The sequence below is a fragment of the Globicephala melas genome, chromosome 11, assembly GCF_963455315.2.
Source record: "Globicephala melas chromosome 11, mGloMel1.2, whole genome shotgun sequence".
NCBI lineage: Eukaryota > Metazoa > Chordata > Mammalia > Artiodactyla > Delphinidae > Globicephala > Globicephala melas.
Genome location: NC_083324.2, coordinates 5,157,103 through 5,177,336, shown reverse-complemented (window position 1 = coordinate 5,177,336; position 20,234 = coordinate 5,157,103). Strand labels below are relative to the sequence as shown.

General features: G+C 40.1%; 1 protein-coding gene across 3 annotated transcripts in view; it reads left to right on the top strand.

Annotated features, from left to right (window-relative positions):
- Positions 1 to 3,571: 3,571 nt before the first annotated feature.
- PPARG (peroxisome proliferator activated receptor gamma) overlaps positions 3,572 to 20,234 on the top strand; it is a 128,863-nt gene continuing 112,200 nt past the window's right edge. The window contains exon 1 of one of the 3 annotated variants that reach the window (XM_060308089.2): positions 3,572 to 3,620. The gene's annotated coding sequence lies outside the window, so the exon portion shown is untranslated. Of the gene's footprint in view, positions 3,621 to 3,792; positions 3,867 to 20,234 lie in introns of those variants that run through there. The other 2 variants (XM_060308090.2, XM_030840914.3) reach the window with 2 other exon arrangements.

Below are 20,234 nucleotides of genomic sequence, written 5' to 3'. Positions count from 1 at the left end.
TGTGTGTGTGTGTGTGCGCGCGCGTGCGCACTTAACCTGTCCAACATGTTGCACTGGCTATCATTTTTTTTTTAATTTTAAATTAAGAGCATCTAAATCTCCTGAGAATTTATGGTGTCTAGAGACTGAGAAATGGTATCTCAGTTAGAGGAGCAAATGTCAGAGCCATGACTGCGCACAGCTGCTGTAAATAAGTGACCCTCCCCCAGCCCCCACTGGATGACTGGAAATACAGCACATTAATTTTCCTAAACTCAATCTGGTAAATGGTTACATGTCATTCACTATTGATGCCAATGCTGTTTTGCTGAATGCCTTGAAAATAAAATTTTTGTCATGATTTAAAATGTTTCCCTTTAAAAGTAATATACCAGTGTTTAAAAATACCTGAGGTCCGTCAGTAGGGGTAGTTTAAGTATAGTTGGAGTAAACTGGGAATCAATTCAGTTAAGGCCAACTCCCACTACTAGACCTGTACTTCCTTCCCAGTATAATAAACAGAGTATGCAATTATGAACCTGGGAACAAAGTTCCCCTAGTTGGAAGAAAAGCAAATATGTCTGCAAATCTCAAATGAGATTAACAACTGAGCATTAACTGCAGAAAAATAAGTGCCTCAGGACCAAACCTCAATATTTGGAAGAAGCCCTTGTGGTTGGGAAAAAGTGAACCAAGGCACAATCTTTCATCTCTAGAAGCTAAATGTGGATGGAACTGCATGTGTGCACTGTTGCAGGGTGGAGACCATGTGCTATTTATCATATTGTCCCCAGGACTTAGCAGAGGGCCTGGCACAAAATAAGCACTCAGTAAATGTTTGTGGAATGAAAGAATTCTGCATTATAGTTTATACAGTGTTTCTCCAGCTTTTGAAAATGTGGCCCCACAGTAAGAAATACATTTTACACCAACTCCTGGTACATACAAATACATACACACGCACACACATAACACAAAAGTTATGAAGCAACACTTTAGGGGAAGAATTCTGATAGTTTCTGTTCTCTTGTGTTCTGTATTATTTGACTTATAAAAAAAATTGGTTATGACTCAGTAAACTGATTTCATAATCCACTAATAAATCAAGACCAGTAGTTTAAAAAATAGATTTATGCTATTTCTATTGCTTAACTTCTTACATTTTTAGGCTTTACTAACTATAGATCACTTTTTAAAATGACAATTTTTATTGTTAGTTAGTTTACACTGTTGTGTTAGTTTCAAGTGTATAGCAAAGTGACTCGGTTATACATTTATATGTTCTTTTTCAGATTCTTTTCCATTATAGGTTATTACAAGATACTGAGTAGAGTTCCCTGTGCTATATAGTAGGTCCTTGTTGTTTACCTATTTTATGTATAGTAGAAAATCGCTTTTTTTTTAATCTGGAAGAAAGTTTAGAAACTATTCAGATCAACTCTAAAATGTTGTACCAGTTATAAGCTCACTGTGGTGAGATTCCACTTAGTCAATATTGTTGAATTATGAGTATTTCTCCACGAAAAACAGATTGGCCCTACCTCACACCATACACAAAATTTAACTCAAAATAGATCATAGACCTAAATGTAAGAGCTAGACCTATAAATTTGTGGCCACCAGAGGTGGGAGGAGGGAGAATTAAAGGAGGGTGGTCAAAAGGTACAAACTTCCAGTTATAAAATAATTTAGTACTAGAGATGATAGATATTCACTAAACTTATTGTGATAATCATTTCATGATGCATGTAAGTCAAATCATTTATACGGTACACCTTAAAGTTATACAGTGCTGTATGTCAATTATATCTCAATAAAACTGGAAGAAAAATAATTTAGTACTAGAGATGTAATAAACAACATGATAACTATGGTTAACACTGCTGTATGATATATAGGAAAGGCATTAAGGATTAAAGCCTAAGAGTTCTCATCACAAGGAGAAAAAATTTTTTTCTTTTTTTATTGTATCTATAAGAGATGATGAATGTTAACTAAATGTATTGTGGTAATCATTTCACAATTTATGTAAATCAAACCATCATGCTGTACACTTTAAACTTATACAGTGATATATGTCAATTATTTCTCAATAAAAGTGGGGGAGAAAACTCTGTCAAACTAAAAATCATTGGATTGTACATTTAAAGTGTACGGTATTTAGGGACTTCCCTGGCTGCCAATGCAGGGGACATGGGTTTGAGCCCTGGTCTGGGAAAATACCACATGCCGTGGAGCAGCTAAAGCCGTGCGCCACAACTACTGAGCCTGCACTCTGGAGCCCGTGAGCCACAGCTCCTGAGCCCACGCACCTAGAGCGCGAGCTCCGCAACAAGAGAAGCCACCGCGATGAGAATCTCACGCATTGCAAGGAAGAGTGGCCCCTGCTCACCGCAACTAGAGAAAGCCCACGCGCAGCAATGAAGAACCAACATGGCCAAAAATAAATACATAAATTTATTTTTTTTAAAAAAAGAAGGGATGCATGCAGCACTTCTATGCTGGAGTGTAGAATGCTGAGCCGTGTCAATCTGACTACCTAAACGGCAGGCAAGGAAATGGTGTTTTTCAGTGATAAATAAAGTGGTCCTCTTTGAAGTCCCTATTCAGCTGTGGCTCTTAACTTCCTATTTTATGGGACAGGTGGAGGGCATGAATCTATTGAATTAAGCTCTGAACCTTCTCCGAGGTGATAACCATCCTCATAATGTTTTACTTTAAACTGCAAACAAGGACCAGCTGCCCTAGAGGAAAAAGAACTAGCCATCCCCAACCAATTAAGACGCTAAAGGACTGGAGCAAGTAATCCTGGGCAAGTAATCGATAAGCTTCTTAAAATCACAGTTTTTATGCACCTTTGCTCCCCAAGGACGGCCAGGCCCAGAACAGGATGTTCAGTAAATGGGATTGGAAAAAGGTAAGGAAAGTCAGGCCTCAAGTCCAGAAGACTAGGGGGCTTTCTGGCTGGGCATCTATCAACCCCCTTTGGACGGGTCACGATAAAGGGAGCGGCAGGAAACGAAGCTGCCCAGAGTCCACCTGGTCCATGCACGAGGAAGCTCGACCCCAAACTGCTCCTCAAACTGCAAACTTAAGATTCCCATGCCCCGCGTCCCGCCCCAGCCCCGCACCATGTGTCCGGGTCCCTCAGCGTAAAAAACACTGCTGAAGAAGTTTAAAAATTCTGTCAGAGGTTAATGAATACTTTAAATTTTTGCAATTAAAACTTTGTCGCTCTAAGTGAATAATGAATACCAGTGGGAAGTACAAATGCGAAGGAGGGGGGAGCAGAGTGTGCAGCGCCATTGCGTATGGGATAAAAACCAGGTGCTCCTAAACATGCTCTTCTTTCTTTTCTTTTCTTTTTTTTTTTTTTAAGAATGTCATCGAAAAGAACTTGAGGAAAAGAAAAAAACAAAACAAAACACCCGCAGACCACTGCGAAGGCGAGACCCGCGGGCCTGGAAAGGGAGGGCAGCTCCGGAACTCCACACCTCGGCTCTCCCCGACGTGACCGTGGGCATCTTCCTGGGCTCCGGCCGGTCCCTCCTCAGGGAAAATGGGACCATTTCTGGGTCGCCTCCCAGCGGCGGCTGTGAGGAACAAGCAAGGCCGGGCGCAGAGTAGGGGCTCCAGGGAAGGTGGGCGCGGCGAGCAGGAGTCCTACTGTGCGCGGGGCGGCGGCGCCCCGGCCGCTCCCCTCCCCCTCGAACGCCCCCCCCCCACGCCCGCCCCGCGCCCCCGCCCCCGCCCGCCCCCGGCCCGGCCTGGCTCAGCGGCTGCAGGCGGGGCCGACCGCACTCGGAGCCCGAACCGGAGCCGCCGCCGCCTAGGGCGCTGGGTCGGCCACCGGGACACCGGAGCGGACCGCTAGGCTACCGCCGCAGGTCAGGGTCGGGCTGCCAGGGGCGGTCGGGGCAGCGGCGCCGGGCGAGGGCCCGTGGACGGAGGGGTTCGCTGAGGGGCGCGGGGCCCCGGAGGGACCCGCGCTGAGGCGCGCTCCGAGGGGCAGGGGCCGACGGGCTCTCGGACGGAGGGGCCCCGGGCGGACGGGTCGTGGTCCGAGGGCACCGGGGCTGACAGGTCCCGGCCGAGGGTCGCGCCCTGAGGAGACGTCCCGGCGCAGGGCTAATACACAGGCGGCGGAGGGCACGGGCTGCGCGCGGGGCGCGCGGGGGAGAGCGGCGGTCCGCGCCGGCAACGCAAGCCCGTGCGCTCCGCGCGGCCGTGACGGGCCCTTCGGCGCGCGCCTGACCGGGGGTCTGAGAGAACCTGGGTCTTCGAGCCCCGGCGAAAGTGCGCAGGGTCCGAGCGCTGCTCCCGGGGTACTTCGGGGCCGGGCACGGGATCCCGTGCGGGTGCGTCCCGCGGCGACGTAGTCCGGCTCCAGCACCCAGACAGTGACCATTGCGGGGTCGTGGTGACAGTTAAGTTAGGGGCGCACTTGGGGGTCACCCAGCCTAGGTGCTCTTAAGCCCTTTGCTGGCGGTGAGCCGAGTGGAAGGGCCGGGGATGGGGGCTGGCTTGCCGGAGGGCAGGGGATGGAGAGCGCGGCCCCCTCCCACCCCCGCAGTGGTCGGGAAGATGGCCTGCCGGCGCCTTGGTTCCTCCACGTGCCAGGCTCGACTCCTGCTCTTCGGAGCCTGACTGGGGTAGGTGGAGGTAGGGCAGCTTAACCGAAGTCTCTGGTCCCTCCGTGTAAGGGTTGGAAAGTGGGTGTGTATTTGTGGTACTTTCTGTCTCGGTATTTGGGGAGGAGCCTGAGGTAAGGAGGCAGAAACTGGGAGTAACCTATCTGCTGGTTTTATATAAGGTCACTTGTTAGGTAAAGAAGGGGCCTTTACCTCTGCTGGTGATCAGAAGGCTGCGTTTCTAAATTCTTAACTCCCATTGCTTAGGTGAGTCGGCTTCTGTAACTGCACTTTGTTGAAATGTGTTGGTGATGCGTCCCAAATTTGCAAGATGATGATCATGATGATCGTGGTGATGATATTATATCGTTACTATTTTGTTGTGTTCTTGTTTTACCGCGAGAATTTAATTCACTTGGGTCTGAGAATAATGGTTGGGAAAATAGTGTCAATTATTTTAAGAAGCATAAAGTAAAAAAAAAAAAAAAAAACGGTCTGTCATGAAGAAGCTGAAGTTTTCTTCTTTTCCTTTCAAAATTGCGGTCAAAATGTAAAATTAATTTGTATAGATCATCATCTGAAAACAAAACCAGGCAAGATGACTGAGTTGTATGAAAAACTCGATTTTAAAGTACACTATTTTCATGTTAACTTTTTATCATTCATGAAACAAATTGTAACTGGAGTTATTGAGAGAGCAATGACTGACACCCTTTAGAAGGACCTGGGCAGTTCTTGTCAGATCCCAGGTATTCGGTGGCAGTCTTCTTGTTCATAGCTAAGTGATCAATCGCTGACTGAAAACAGGACCTCCTGATGGTCTAGATGATTTAGAAAACCCTTTTGGAATAGAGACTGACATAGACACTCATTGCAGCTTCTTTCTAAAGAAATACCTTCCACTCCTATGAAAGTTCTGTAGAAAATACTCAGAGATGCTACCAGTTAGCTTTTGCAGTGATATTTCCAAAGATCTTTTTCAAGTTTGAAAACAATTTTTGTGTTGTCTGTTTTCAATCAGATTCACTCTGAAGTTTGTACGGCACCATAGTATTCTTTAATATACAAAATTGTAAAATGAATGCTGTTAGCTAAAAAGTGAGGTTGGTTACAGAAGCATCCATTTTTGTCTTAATGTGTACTTCTCATCATTCTCCTTTATTTAAATTATAATGATATTTGACACTTCACTTGCCGATGATTATATCTTAAATTTAAAGGTCTTAGAATCAATTAGTGACCGACTGCTCAATCTTTTGCAAATCAGTGGAAGGGGGGGAAAAACCTGGTGATTTAATTTTTAAATCAGAACTTTTTCATGTTTAAAAGTTTGTTTCGTGCTTTTATGATAACTGCTATGAAAACATGGCATCAGTGAAGTATAAAGTTTTGGAGAATTCCAGGCTAAGTTTTTTGGGCACTTTTTTTTCATTCTTTTAAATTTAAAAGGATATAATTTCTTTTTTTAATTAAAACTAAAATATCCACCAGCGTCATATTCTCTATTAAACTTAGAATACCTTGAAAATAGTTTTGCAATTGGCATTTTTAATAATTAAATACACTATTTTCTTTGAAGGGACTACTTTCCTTACTGTTCGTTTCTTTGTATATTTTTCAGAACTACATTTTAAAAACCATTAAATTGTAGTTTTTAAAAAATCACAATACTAATTCCAAAATCCCTGTGACATTAAAGTTGTATTGTTCCTGTGTATTAAAATTTATACAGAGAAAAAAAAGTATGACTTTAGGATTATGCATTAGAAATAATACATTACTGATCACAGCTAATTGCTCTTAGTAAGTTATATGACTATAAACAAATGCTTATTTTTCTCTTCTGTAATTCTCTGAAAATAAGGATGTTTGCCACTAACCCTAATTATCAAGATCATTTTGTATTCGAAAGCTGTGTGAGTGGCACAGCTGTGGAAGCATACACAGGTATTAATAATACATTTCATTTAGTTTTCAAATTGTGAAATGGTTTTTAATAACAGGAGACTTTCATGAAAACAATATTAAAATAATACTTTACAAATGTTTTATATATCCTGGTCTATTACTTTCTCTTGTTTCCTAGGATTTATATATGTCCAATGGGTAGGACAGAAAATGTTGGTCATTCTAATTTGTGGGTGTTCTGCTCATTTCACTGTCACTTGAACTTAGAAACATAATAATGCCATAAGGTGTGGCAAATATACCGGAAGAACTTTTTGGTCTCGTAGGATAAATAAATATCAGCTGTAGAGGATTTTTTTTTTAAATCACTAATCGAGAAAACTTGTTATGTCACCAGTCTATAGGCGTAAACATATGCCCCCTGACACCTTCAAAATTGTTAAAGTGAATTTCTAACTTGCTTTTCTTATTTTTCCTAACAGATCTCCTCATGAGGGTAGCTGACCTCTCTTAAGGCCCTGTCCCTTTCTCTCTTAAGGCCTAAAAGCAACGAAAAGGGCAGCGATTTAAAATGCTTATTACAAAGGTCCTTTGAAACCGATCTAATTTGACTCCACAAAAGTACAGTAAGATCTGTAAATAACCACCTTGCTAGCATAGATAGCCCCAGTATATCAACATTCAGTTAGCTTCATAGCCTTCTAGATAAAATTTTCAAATTGAAGATTATTTGTAACCTTCCTCGGCTTTGTCGTTTACTGTTTGTATTGTATCACAATACAGAGGTAGGCTTGGGGGAGTTATATGGCATATCTTTTGAAGCTTATTTAATAAAAATGTCATGTTTTAATTTTTATTTACCTACAGTACTTAAGTAGGTTCTTGAAAGGAAATCAGCTCAAATAAAATAGACCGTATTTTGGGGAAAACTTTTGGAGATGTTAAGACAACAGCTATCCCCGATAATAGTATATACTTAAATTATTTTTTTATTTTAAAAAACAGGTTTATGTATTCTTCGTATTTTTCTTCAACAGTCAATGCACACCTATGTTTTAATAACAGATATTTAATTCAGAATGTGAATGTTTACATTTTTAACCATTTTAATTATTATAGTGAGGCAAGTCACTTATCCATTCTAAATCTCCATTTCCTAATCAATGAAATGGGAAAAGTATTGCAATTATTGTTCTGTGCTCTTTTTTGGTATGACTTTAAGACTTTATCAGCAAACCTGTGTATCTTAAATGATATGACCTTGGCCCTGAATTTAATTGAGCTAATACTTTTCCAACTATTTAGTTCACCCTAGTATTAATTTTGAGATTATTGTTAAGAATAAAGTGAAGATAATGCTTGCCATGTGGTGATCGATTTATAAAATGTTTCTGAAATGAAAAATTTCATCATTATTCAGCTTAAAACTGTATTTCCTATTCTCTGGTGACTTCAGACAAAAATCAGCCTAGGAATCATTTTTGTTTTACTGATAATATCTCTGTGAGTCCTGTGTAGACACAGTGTATATCCTTTCGTGTCCGTTTCTATGTCTAATGCGTTTAGAAGGTGCAGGCTGTGCTTTTATTTGATAAAGTTCTATTCTTTACATATTTTTATGGTGCACCCTGTAAATACTTAATGTGTGTTTGTTTTTTAGTGAGGCCTATGATCCTTCAGATCAAAAGACATTTTAGTATCGCAGCTTAAAGACTACATAGTGGCTGTGCTTGTCATAAAGCTTGGGGCTCTTTCTAAGAAACTGCAGCCAAAAAATAGACTTTTAATGGCTTGAAAAGTGAATCTGCCTCCTAGGAACCCAACAGTTTACTAGTAGGGACTCACTGGAAAAGCATATAATTAACTGTGCATCATCCAAATAATAAATTTTAAATTCTCCTTATGGATTGTTAAGTAATCCATTTTATCGTCTCCTTTGCAAGCAAGTAAGGGCCTTGGTTCCAGGCCTGAACCCCTCACCCTGTTCCCTGAGTATGCAGCTACAGAGCCCAAGTGGGGACCTAACTCAAAGGATGGGGGAGCAGAAGTCAAAGAAAGGCTTAGGCCAGTGCTTGTAGATGAGTGTTCCATGTTTTCAGTGGCTTCCCCTGTGCAGGTGGGGAGTGGGGAGCAGCCCTCATTTCCACTCTCTTCACATTCTAGTTTGGCTTTCTCACAGCCATTGCTATACCTTCAGCTATTCCAGCGACCAGGCCATTCTCAACTTGAAAATCTTTGGAGGGACGGGCTGCAATGAGATTGTTTTCTCTACTGTGATTTCTCAGATGTAAAGGAAAGAAATGAAGTCATCAATTCATGTACCATGAATCATTTGCAATAGAGATTTAAAACCTTACAGGGAGGATTTACACTCAATCCTGTAGTAGTTTAGTTCAGTTTGCTTCAGTGTCTTGTTTAAGAAGCATTTTTCTTCCACTTCACTGGTTTTTAGAAAATAAATTCATTGCCAGTTTTAACTGATTTTTTAAGGAGCACTTTAATTTGTGGACTCATCTAGGAGAATTGTGATGTGTGGATAAGCCTCTCTGAGACAGATTTCCTGACCTTCTGGGAAGAGTTCAGATTAGCGCAGACCTGGGGTGAGAAGTCTGCACAGTTTACCGCAGATAAGGAGAAGGTAGATAGGAGGAAGAAAAGTAGGGAAATACCCTGAGTGGGAGTGTAAGAGATCTGTGTGTGGGTTGCACAGTAACTGTACAGACACCTGGATGAAAGGGTTGGTTTCTAAGAATTTACCCTGCCCCTCGGTGACATCATAGACTTTTAGGACAGCTTTAAATTCTAAAGTTGCCACTTAGCACCGTTTCTCTCTTGGGCTCTATAAGTTGCTTCAGGAGAGGATCTGGGAAAGTGAATGCAAAGAGGATATTCTTATCCTGCGTGTTTAAGGAGTAACAACTATTCCTTTACAGTGAAGGCGATGGGGAAACATACCTATCAGACTGCCAGGGGCAACGATGAGGTGCTGGAAAGAACTCCTTAACCTTGACCCCACCCCACTGGCCTTCATTTTGCCGCTAACACCATCTGTGTCCTTTGAAAGTTTGGAGTCCACTTGCAAAATGCCAATATTTCCAGCAGGGTTAATTCTTTAAGACATCCTCAGCAAAAATTTGAGAGGTTAGCTCCTGGTTTGCTTGCTACCTGCAAACAAGGCTTTTAAGGAATAGTAAACACACTTGGAATTTGAAAGAGGGGATCAGGAGAAGGAAAAATAAAATTAAAGTGATTCATGTCCCCAGTTTTCCATAAACCAACCTTCATGAAACCAAATATGAAAATAGCCACTTGAAATAGCCGTGATAGGAAGGAACATGTTCTCCCACACATGCATTTGTTTTTCTCTTAAAAATCAACACACGAGAATTCCCTGGCGGTCCAGTGGTCAGCACTCTGTGCTCTCACTGCCAGTGGGCCCAGGTTTGATCCCTGGCCGGGGAACTAAAATCCCACAAGCTGTGTGGTGCGGGGGGGGGAAAAAAAAAAATCAACATGCATTGTAATTCTTCCTTGAACCATTTTTTTCCTTCAGAAAAACAAATTGCCATTGCTAAATGTCAGTTTATCCAAGAAATCTTATCAGATTTAAGGCCAGGAGTTAGTTGTTGGTTAATGTAATTAGATATCTGAATATTACCTCTCGCTATGTCTTTTCTCTGTGACGTTAAACAAATTATGTAATCTCTTCATGAGTTCTTCCAGACGTTTAAAGTAGCTTTCTAATAGGTTGAAATGAGAGGAGTCTTTCAATCATGTCATAAACAGTATGCCAAAGACATACAAATAATGCCTAATACTTTGGCAGATCCACAGATCACAGAATTTTATACCTAGTTTATTTTGCCTTTTATTTTTTTTGCCAAAAATAGTTATGGGAAGCCAACATGTATCTGATAGAAATAGAAGCTTAGCAGTCACCTCAAAAACAAGTTCATTAATTCTGTGAATCAGCTGATAGGCAGTGTTTAACAAGTATAGGCCACCCTCATGGCTATGACTAAGCATACTGCTTACTTGTCATTCACTTTTCCGCGGTGTTACTGAAGTCTGAATCTAAATCAGAGAATCCCCAAGTCTTACTGTACTCAATGTTGTTCTTTTCTGTCAGTTGATAATTACCTGGGTTTTGTAAACAATGTTTAGATTGTGTACGGACAAGTACTTATAGAAAATCTTTCTCTTTTTTATATGGTGGATGGAGTTAGGAAAGAGAACAAACACATGAATGGTATATATATATAAATGAAGAAGATACTGTAACAAATTATTTGCATATGTTAGTAAAATCCAGAAGAGTGAAGAAAACACTCAGGCATTTGCCATTGTACGATTACTACATGTTTTCCTAAAGCATTTGGAACTAATTAGAAATACCCTGGCTTTATTTAAAGGGAATATAATATATTTTTAAACTTTGTTTTCAACAAGGTCCAAGTTTGTTGACTTTTAGGACTAGAGCAGTGCAATGTTTACAAAAACAGAGTATTAATTTCTTGAAGCAGGTACTAACTGGTTTTATTCCTTTTTGTATCTCCAGCACATAACATGGTACTTATTAGGCACTTAATACATGATTTTAAAAGAATAAAGAAATAATATAAAGTGTGGTCCTTGGCCCAGCAGCATCAGTGTCATCTGGGAACTTGGTAGAAATGCAAATTCTCGGGCCCCACCCCAGACCTACTGAATCAGAGTCTCTGGGGATGGGGCCCGGTAATCTGTCCCTTAACAAGCCCTTCAGGGGATTCTCACGTGTAGTGTTTGGAAACCTCTCACTCTAGGTGATCCTTGCATCCCATCTGAGAGCCTAGAGCCCAATGCTCTGCGCAGTTAATTTGGATTATTTTTAGTAGGCCTTACTTTTGCCTATAGTTAAGTCCCTTGCCATATTATCCTATTGGTAGACTCTCTTGAGGTCATCCTGTAAAATTACCTCTGTTGGTTTGGCATTTTATTACTAAGAGAAGCTCAGACTTGTTTTCAATAAGCTTGTGTCAGAGGCTCCCCGGCTCCCGTCTTAGTCCAAGCATCACTGGTTCCGCTTACCTTAGAATGGTTGCCACGAATCCTGAGTCTCCAAGTTCAAAGACTGGATTTTATAAAATCTCTGAGGATGATATGGCCCTAGAGGACCCACATTAAACAGACTTACAAGATATGGATTTGTAAACTTCAGTTCCAGTTTAATAACAGTAGAAAATGTGTCAGTCCTAGCGATTGTTGATGACAGTTTTTTTTAAATCCTAAAATTCTGTAATTCAGGAATTGAAGAAACTTGTACTCTTATGTGTAGCTGATGTCACTGTCACTTAGTTCCGCCTGCTAAAAAAGCAATTGGGCAAGATATTGCACCCTCTGCTGCTATACCCTCACTTCTGAGATTTTTTTCCAAAGAAATGTAGGACATAGGACAAGCCACATACACAAAGACCTTCATGTGAACATTGTTACAGGAACCAATATTTGGAAATAACTATTCAACAGCAGGGGAATGGTTAAGTAGATTATGGTGTAATCACTAGGTGGAATGTTATGTAATTATCAATGACAAATTAGAAAACTAGAGCAAACCTGAAAAATATTTTTAAAAAAGTAACATAAAGAATGTATGTGCACCATTGATTGCAACCTTATATAAACATGTATATATAAAGTCTGGAAGGGACTATACAAAAATTATGACAGTTATATTAAAATAGTGAGGTATTGGGGCTTCCCTGGTGGCGCAGTGGTTGAGAGTCCGCCTGCCGATGCAGGGGACACGGGTTCGTGCCCCGGTCCGGGAAGATCCCACATGCCGCGGAGCGGCTGGGCCCGAGATCCATGGCCGCTGAGCCTGCGCGTCCGGAGCCTGTGCTCCGCAATGGGAGAGGCCACAGCAGTGAGAGGCCCGCGTACCGCAAAAAGAAAAAAAAAAAAAAAAAGTGAGATAGGGAGGGCTTTTTGTTTTTATATTTTTCTCTTTTCCAAAGTTTAGCCAGTAATATAAAATTACGTCTATAATTAAAAGCCTACATTTATTGCTTTTTTTAAGTATGTCTATGACGCTGATCAGTAAAGATCAAGCAAAAAGTAAATTAAACATTGAGAACCCCTCTAGCTTTTTTATTCCTTTAAAGACATCGACGATAATGTGAGACACTACATGAATTCATTGCTGTTATACCCAGTTTTATTTCATACATAATTTTACTTCATATATTGGGCTTCTCTGTACTCTGCTGGACTTGCCTGTATTTGGGTGGAAAAAACATCCCATCTTTGTCACAGCCTCTTAATTTTCTCAGCCATACATAAGGTTTGATTTTGTTGATTTCTTTGGGCCTGTGCACTCTTTAATCTTTAGCATACACCAACAACCAAGCTTTTTTTTAACAGTGGTTTCCAGAGCTATTTTATTTTCAAGCTCCTCCCCCTTCTAAGTCTTTTTCTAAAAAATATGTATATCTATTATGGGGTTTTTCCCCCTAAAATTAAATAACCTCAGGATAGAGTTATTTGTCTTCTAACTCTTGACAGAATACTGAACTTATAACCATAAATAGCTGATGGAGAAGCACATGAAGGTAAACTTCTACTACAAATGGTCATTATGAGACCTTGATGTAATTTGTGATCATAATTTTTAAAATAACAAGAGCTTTAAAATAGCAAATGAGTAGAGGTTTCCCAAAATCTTGTCAGACCTCTGAGTGAACACTGTAAAAGAGATATATTTATACATATACACACAAACACACACCATACACAGCAATATATATATGTGTGTGTGTGTGTGTATACAATACACATACACAGAGCAATATCCTTTGAATTAATTAATTTTTCCTTTTTTCTGTTGCATTGTTCTAGAAATCCCAAAGGGAATATTAAGTAGTTTTGCCTTTGACCCAGATTACAGGTTACATTTTTCTTGTCACTTTCTTTGGAACTTCTTTTGAGAAAGTTATATCAGTCTGATGTCTTTGGAATAGTCTTTATCTAAATGAAAACAAAGTTTTAAAAGCTTTTTAGAAACTTTATATCAGGGATACTAAAGTAATATTTCTCTCTTCTTTTGCCTCCCCCCAACCCCCCCTGCCCCTACCATTTCTGATGATTTAATTCTCAATACAGCCCAAGGCAAACCTCAGCTAACAAAACTCAGTTTATGGCTCTCAGAATTTGTGGGTAACACAAACTTGGCGATGATACCCCCCCCCAGAGCAAATCTGAGAAGAAGCTCCTTTTTAATGAAGACTTAACTTCTTCAACCAAAATCTGTTGAGTTCCTACTTTGTGCAGAGAGCTGTTTTAGAGAAGGAGGATAAAGCAATGAACAAGACAGACAAGTACATCCCTCCTGACGTTCATGAGTATTGTTATCTAGATTTAACAAGGATGTTAATGGGCGAGATGGTGACTAAGAGTAAGCAATAGCCTAATCCCTGCCTTGTGACCCGGCAGCGTTGCCAGGCCAGCCTGGAGCCAGGTGGCTGTCTTTCAGTTATGTGTGAAGTAGGGAAAAACCTGTGTCCTTGAATATTTTTCCTAAATCTCTTATTATTACGTATTTTAGATTATATGTATGTAGTATGTATCACACATAATGTATAATGTATTTACTATATTACTTTCTCCCTCAGTAGTAAAGTTTATTAGCAAAAGATGTAGGAATGCATCTTTTGTTAATAAGCTATTAACTATTCTTGAAAATCCAAATGATAGGGTACTTACTCACTTTGCAGAAGGGTTATTTATTTTATAATATTCTCAAAATGGATATATTTAAATGGTTAACTATCCAAGTGAATATAGTTCCTAACTTTATTTTCAAAAAAAAGTTATTTACACCTAACAAAAATGTAAAACAAATTTCACTGGGACTATCCCATTAAAGTGAATAAAAAAACACACAACTTTTTTCCCCTGGGAAATAAAGTTAGCTACTTACCTTTAAAAGTGTATTTAGAACTTTTACATATCTGGAATATAATATTTGAGTAAAGGGAGACCCAAATCTTATTTCAAATGACCATCCTTTGGTCAATTTAAGTATTATAGCTATTTCCAACTTCTATATTCACAGTCCAGTTGTCTGACTACCATTTCAGTTGTTTTTAAATTCGCAGAAAATATATTACTGACCACTTAGAGAGAAATCCTGAACAGCATGAAACTTTTGGGAAAAATAAGGAAAATAGATTTTGAAGGAATTTATATGAAGTTAAAAAGAATTTTTTCATATATAGACATGGAATATTAAAGTACATTTCAATGCAGATGTAACCAAAACCTTCAGATTTTACAGATTTGACCATGGTTTATTCAAAATCCATAAACGTTTATCAAATGACTGCTTGCTTTTCAGCACCAAATATCCTTATACAGGAAACAAAATCTGCCCACCTGGTGACACGGCCTTATAGATGGTGGGACAGGTGCCTTTCAGACCGGGTAGGGGAACCAGCAGCTAGCACTAGGCAGGCAAATAACCACACAGTGAAAGCTGAGAAAATAATTAAGTGATGGGAACACAGCGTATTGACATCATTGTGTCTTTAGGCCATATCACGATTCCTGTGTATTTGTTTTTTTGTTTTTTTGTTTTTTAATGAAGTGCAGCCATTCTGCCCATCCCCAACAGATGGTGATGCCTTTTTAAAAAATATTTATTTATTTATTTATTTATTTTGGCTGTGTCAGGTCTTAGTTACGGTCCGCGAGCTCTTTGCTAAGGCGTGCGGGGTCTTTCATTGCGGCGCAGGCTCTTTGCTGTGGTGCGCAGGCTTCTCCCTAGTTGTGGCGTGCAGGTTTTCTCTCTCTAGTTGTGACGCACAGGCTCCAGGGCGCGTGGGCTCTGTAGTTCGTGGCACACGGGCTTAGTTGCCCCGCGGCATGTGGGATCTTAGTTCCCTGACCAGGGGTCAAACCCACGTCCCCTGCGTTGGAAGGCAGATTCTTTACCACTGGACCACCAGGGAAGTCCCAATTCATGTGTATTTGACCATGCCTGCTAGAACGACCTCCAATCCTCACAAAATACAGCGCATATACACAATTATTTTGTTCTTATTATGCATGTTAAGCTTTAAATGTCAGGTTGATTTCCTTTGTCATACAACATGTGTGTGAAATATTTACCCTGGCCACCAGCTTTTGAACTCAGAAAATGCAAACTAACTTTAATCTTAGCTGAAGTAAAACATAATTAGAAGTCAGATCTACTCTGAAATGTAATTTTATGCGCTCCAGATTCTGTATCACACATTGTATTTGCTGCTTGTTTGCTGTCAGGTCTTTTAAGTTTTATGTGCAAGTTCTGTGTAAACAAAATTGTGAGTTCCTAGAGAGTAGGAATGAATGTTGTAATTCTTCTTATTCCACTTACATATATATGCCCTGCATACCTTCCCTAATTCACAGCCTACAGTACAGGGGACTTGGGCACATTATCAGTACTTTATAAGTACTTTAAACTTGGTTGGAGATCAAGGACAACTTTGTGCTTTTTCAATGTGGGATTCTCAGTGCTAGTGTTTTCTACATGTTTAGGGAATTCCCTAAATTACTCTCTAAAATGTTTATTTCTATTTTATTTAACATTTTTCGTAACACATAATGATATGAAATTAATGCCAGAAGAAATTTCCATTTTGCTCTTCTAAAGCGGGCAAAATGGGATATGAAAGGGAAAAAAATGTTAATTATAGCCTTCAGCATTCTAGGTTGGATCTTTTACTTGTTCTGGTCAGAAGAACAGGTTTTAAATGGCCTAAGGGCCAGAGCACTGTTTTATTTTCTTGCTTGGAGGCTTCCAGTGGCAACTGTAACAAATTCTGTTTAGTACTACAGCTGGAAAAAAGTTCATAAGGATGTGTGATACGAGATGTTACTTCGACTTACTACTCATGCACAAAATAAAACCAGTTCCCTTTCAAACTTTTTGGCAATTGTTAGATAAAACACTACATAGTTTTAACCTATTCATTTGTTTTTAATATATAAAATAATTATACGCTTAGCGATTTCATGTATGAATCACAAGTATTACCATAATTGTTTCACAGTTAATCTCCTTTTACAAGATAGATACACACTTATGAGCCACTTCAAATCAAAAATACCAGACAAAGGAACTGATGTACATATAAAAGCAAAGCAAATATATGAACCTTTTTTTATGTGGCCTTGTGACATCTCTGCATGCCCGCTTTTCTCAGTAGACCTTCATCTGTGCTTGTAGAACGAAGGTAGGAGTCTCTTAGCAAGAGATCAAGGCAGGGAATTTGCACCCTCTCCACCCTTGGGCACCCTGCCATCATCTTCCTGCAGCCACACCTGTGCATCTCCTACCAGAGCAAAGAGGTGACCCGTACCCATACATACAACACTGAGAAGCACAATGGCAGGGAGGAGAGCATGATAGAAGGAAGGATAAGAACTGACATGGGTTTGAAGCTCTCTCTCACTGATGGTCAAGACTTCACTTTCCTTAACTTGCTCCTCATTCATAAACATCCAGACACAGTGAGTTGCATACAGTTTCAGTAGGTTCTGGGCACAAAGGGAGACAGCACAGCTCCTAGAACTAGGAGTTTATAATCTACATGAATCAAAAAGGGGTAACGTTGAAGCAGTTAACCAAAAATTCAAAGCACTATGTGATTAAAGACTAAACTAAAGAAGGCAGAAAACAAGCACTACGAAAATTCAGAAAATGACGAGACCCGTGTGGAGTGGAGGGTAAATCCAGGGAAAGCCTGTAGAGGATATGGGGGTTGGACTAGACGACAAAAGCTGAGGGATTGACAGGGTAACCTTAAGAAAAATGGCTTTAAAAATATACAGGGAAAGCTTCCCTGGTGGCGCAGTGGTTGAGAGTCCACCTGCCGATGCAGGGGACACAGGTTCGTGCCCAGGTCCGGGAATATCCCACATGCCACGGAGCGGCTGGGCCCGTGAGCCACCGCTGCTGGGCCTGCGTGTCCGGAGCCTGTGCTCCGGAACGGAAGAGGCCACAACAGTGAGAGGCCCACATACTACAAAAAAAAAAAAAAAAAATATATATATATATATATATATACACACACACACACACACACAGGGAAAGAAACAGAAAGGAATCCAAGTACGATTCTGTTAATATGAAATACCCAGACTAGGCAGATCCGTAGAGATAGAAAGCAAATTGGTGGTTGCCAGGGTGTGGGGGGCAGGGGGAGTGACTGATGGGTGCAGGATTTCCTTTTGAGGTGAAGAAATGTTTTTGAACTTGATAGAGTTGACAGTTGCACAGCTTTAAGAATGTACTAAATATCATTGAATCACACACTTTAAAATAGTTAATTTTAAGAATGTGAAATTTTACCTAAAGGCAAAAGAAGTTCAGGGCTTGCGATGGCCTAAGAGGAGGGGGAAAGAATTTCCAGTGTAAGAAAATGGAGCCTGGACTAGTAGAATAAGCGTGTGTTGGGGGGTCGTTTTGCAGAGATCGTCCCATTGGAAGTGGGTAGTGTGTCTGTGTGAGGAGTGAGAAACGTGATTGGAGATGTAGATTTCAGGTCAGATGAGAGTGGGTCTGGAATGTAGGCAAAGGAGTGTGGGTTTTATCTGGTAAGGAGTGTTGAGATTCCAGGTCTTGAGGAGAAGAGTGAGATGATTTAATCAGAAGATTAATTTGGCAGTAGTGTGCAGGGCAAGCAGCTAGGAGGCTATCGCAAAATCTGGACATCACATGAAGAGGGCCTGTCGGAACAGAGAGAGAGAAAGTGAGAGGGATGTTGCGAAGCAGTGAGTGGCCTCTGAGGACAGTTTAGGCACTGATGTGCTCCACACACACTCCTAGTTACTGACTTGGCACGAGGTAAGTGCAGATTTGAGGATAAGCATTTATAAATGTTTATATTAGAAAACAAACTTACGGTTACCAAAGGGGAAAGGGGGGGATAAATTAGGACTTTGGGATTACTAGATACAAACTACTGTATATAAAATAGATAACCAACGAGGACCTACTGTATAGCACAGGGAACTATATTCAGTATCTTGTAATAACCTATAATGGAAAAGAATCTGAAAAAGAATATATTTATGTATAACTGAATCACTTTTCAGGTGTACACACCTGAAACTAACACGGCACTGTAAATCAACTATACTTCAATTAAAAAAAAAAGAAATGAAAAACATCATTAATGGAAAAAAAAAGTTTATATTCTCATGACATTTAGGCACATGGTTTTACATTTTGTAAAAGTATCCACAACAGATTGAAAAAAACAAATGCCTTCATCCCAGTAGAGCTTCACTCCCCTAAAGGACAAATGGACTGGACTTACTGACTGGGTCCTATAAGGGTAGTCATCAGCCATTTACTCATTTTTATGGCTCATTTTTATGGTACTTTACTCTGTGCCACGTGTCGTGCTGGCTCCGGACAAGAGCAGTGACAAGGCAGACTGGTCCCTTCCCTTATGGAGCTCCTGGGTCATAGACAGCCCTTGTCGAAGGATTGCTAGAAATTAAAGGGAGGCATACATGAGCTCAGTGTAAAGAAAAAAAGAGGCATGTACCACAGTGTTCATTCCAGCACTATTTACAATAGCCAGGACATGGAAGCAACCTAAGTGTCTATCGACAGGTGAATGGATAAGGAAAGAATTCTAATGACTACAGTTGTCCAACGTGGGGAAGGCTGCCTTGTGAGGAAGTAAGTGCTTTTGTCAGTAGAGATTCATGCAGAATCTGAACGGCCATCTGTTAAGAAGTCTTGTTTGATAGAAGAAATGAATTAGGGAGCTTATAAAGTCCCTTCCAACTTTAAGCTGATTTCCTGTTCTACAACATTAACTTAGAGAACATATTTCTTTCTCTTTTTTTAAATGAAAGTGTAGTTGATTTACAATATTGTGTGTTTCGGGTGTACAGAGTAGTGATTCAGCATTTTTGCAGATTGCATTCCTATTTCTTTCTTAATTGACCATATTGGAACACCAATGTGTACGACCATTTTCATCATACGGGTAACTACATTTCCTAAATTTGAATGCAAATTGGATTTTTAAACATATCTGTGCAGTTAGTTCCACAGTTCTTTTTAAAGAAAGTACTGTTCCCTAATGCCTTCTCAGCGTTCATTTATTTCCAATTGTCATATTTGGAGTAAGTTCCTCTTCCATATGATGTTTTTCACAAGCAACGTGAATTTCTGCAGAAGTGAGTTATGTAAATCACAGGCTGCTGACGTGATTCTAAATCATTTGTTCAATGTAACGCCAAGGTTGAACAAGACCAGGCATGGCTACCCATTTGGGGAATGTCTTTGGGATTCCATTTTGATGTGGGTGAAAGTTCAAATAACTTTTATTATTCAACTTATTTCACTTAGTTATTACAGGCTTCAACATTTTAGCAGCTAAAATCATCACAGATTAATTGTACTTGGGAAGATCCAGAGAACTCGACTCCTATAGGAGTGATAGCCTTACCATATTTGGGGGGAAATGCTGGAATGCTTTTAACTTCAATAAGGGACATGATTTTCATAAGGATTGGTTTAGTGCCAATGGTATCTGGTGGAGAAAAACGTTAGCTGCAGAAGAAAAAATTCATTTCTCCTCAAGCCTAGTAGACAGTTTTGTTAAAATAGCTCATTTTCGTTGTGTATTATTGAAACAGCTGATATTTTTCATTATAATCTATGTAACATTTCAA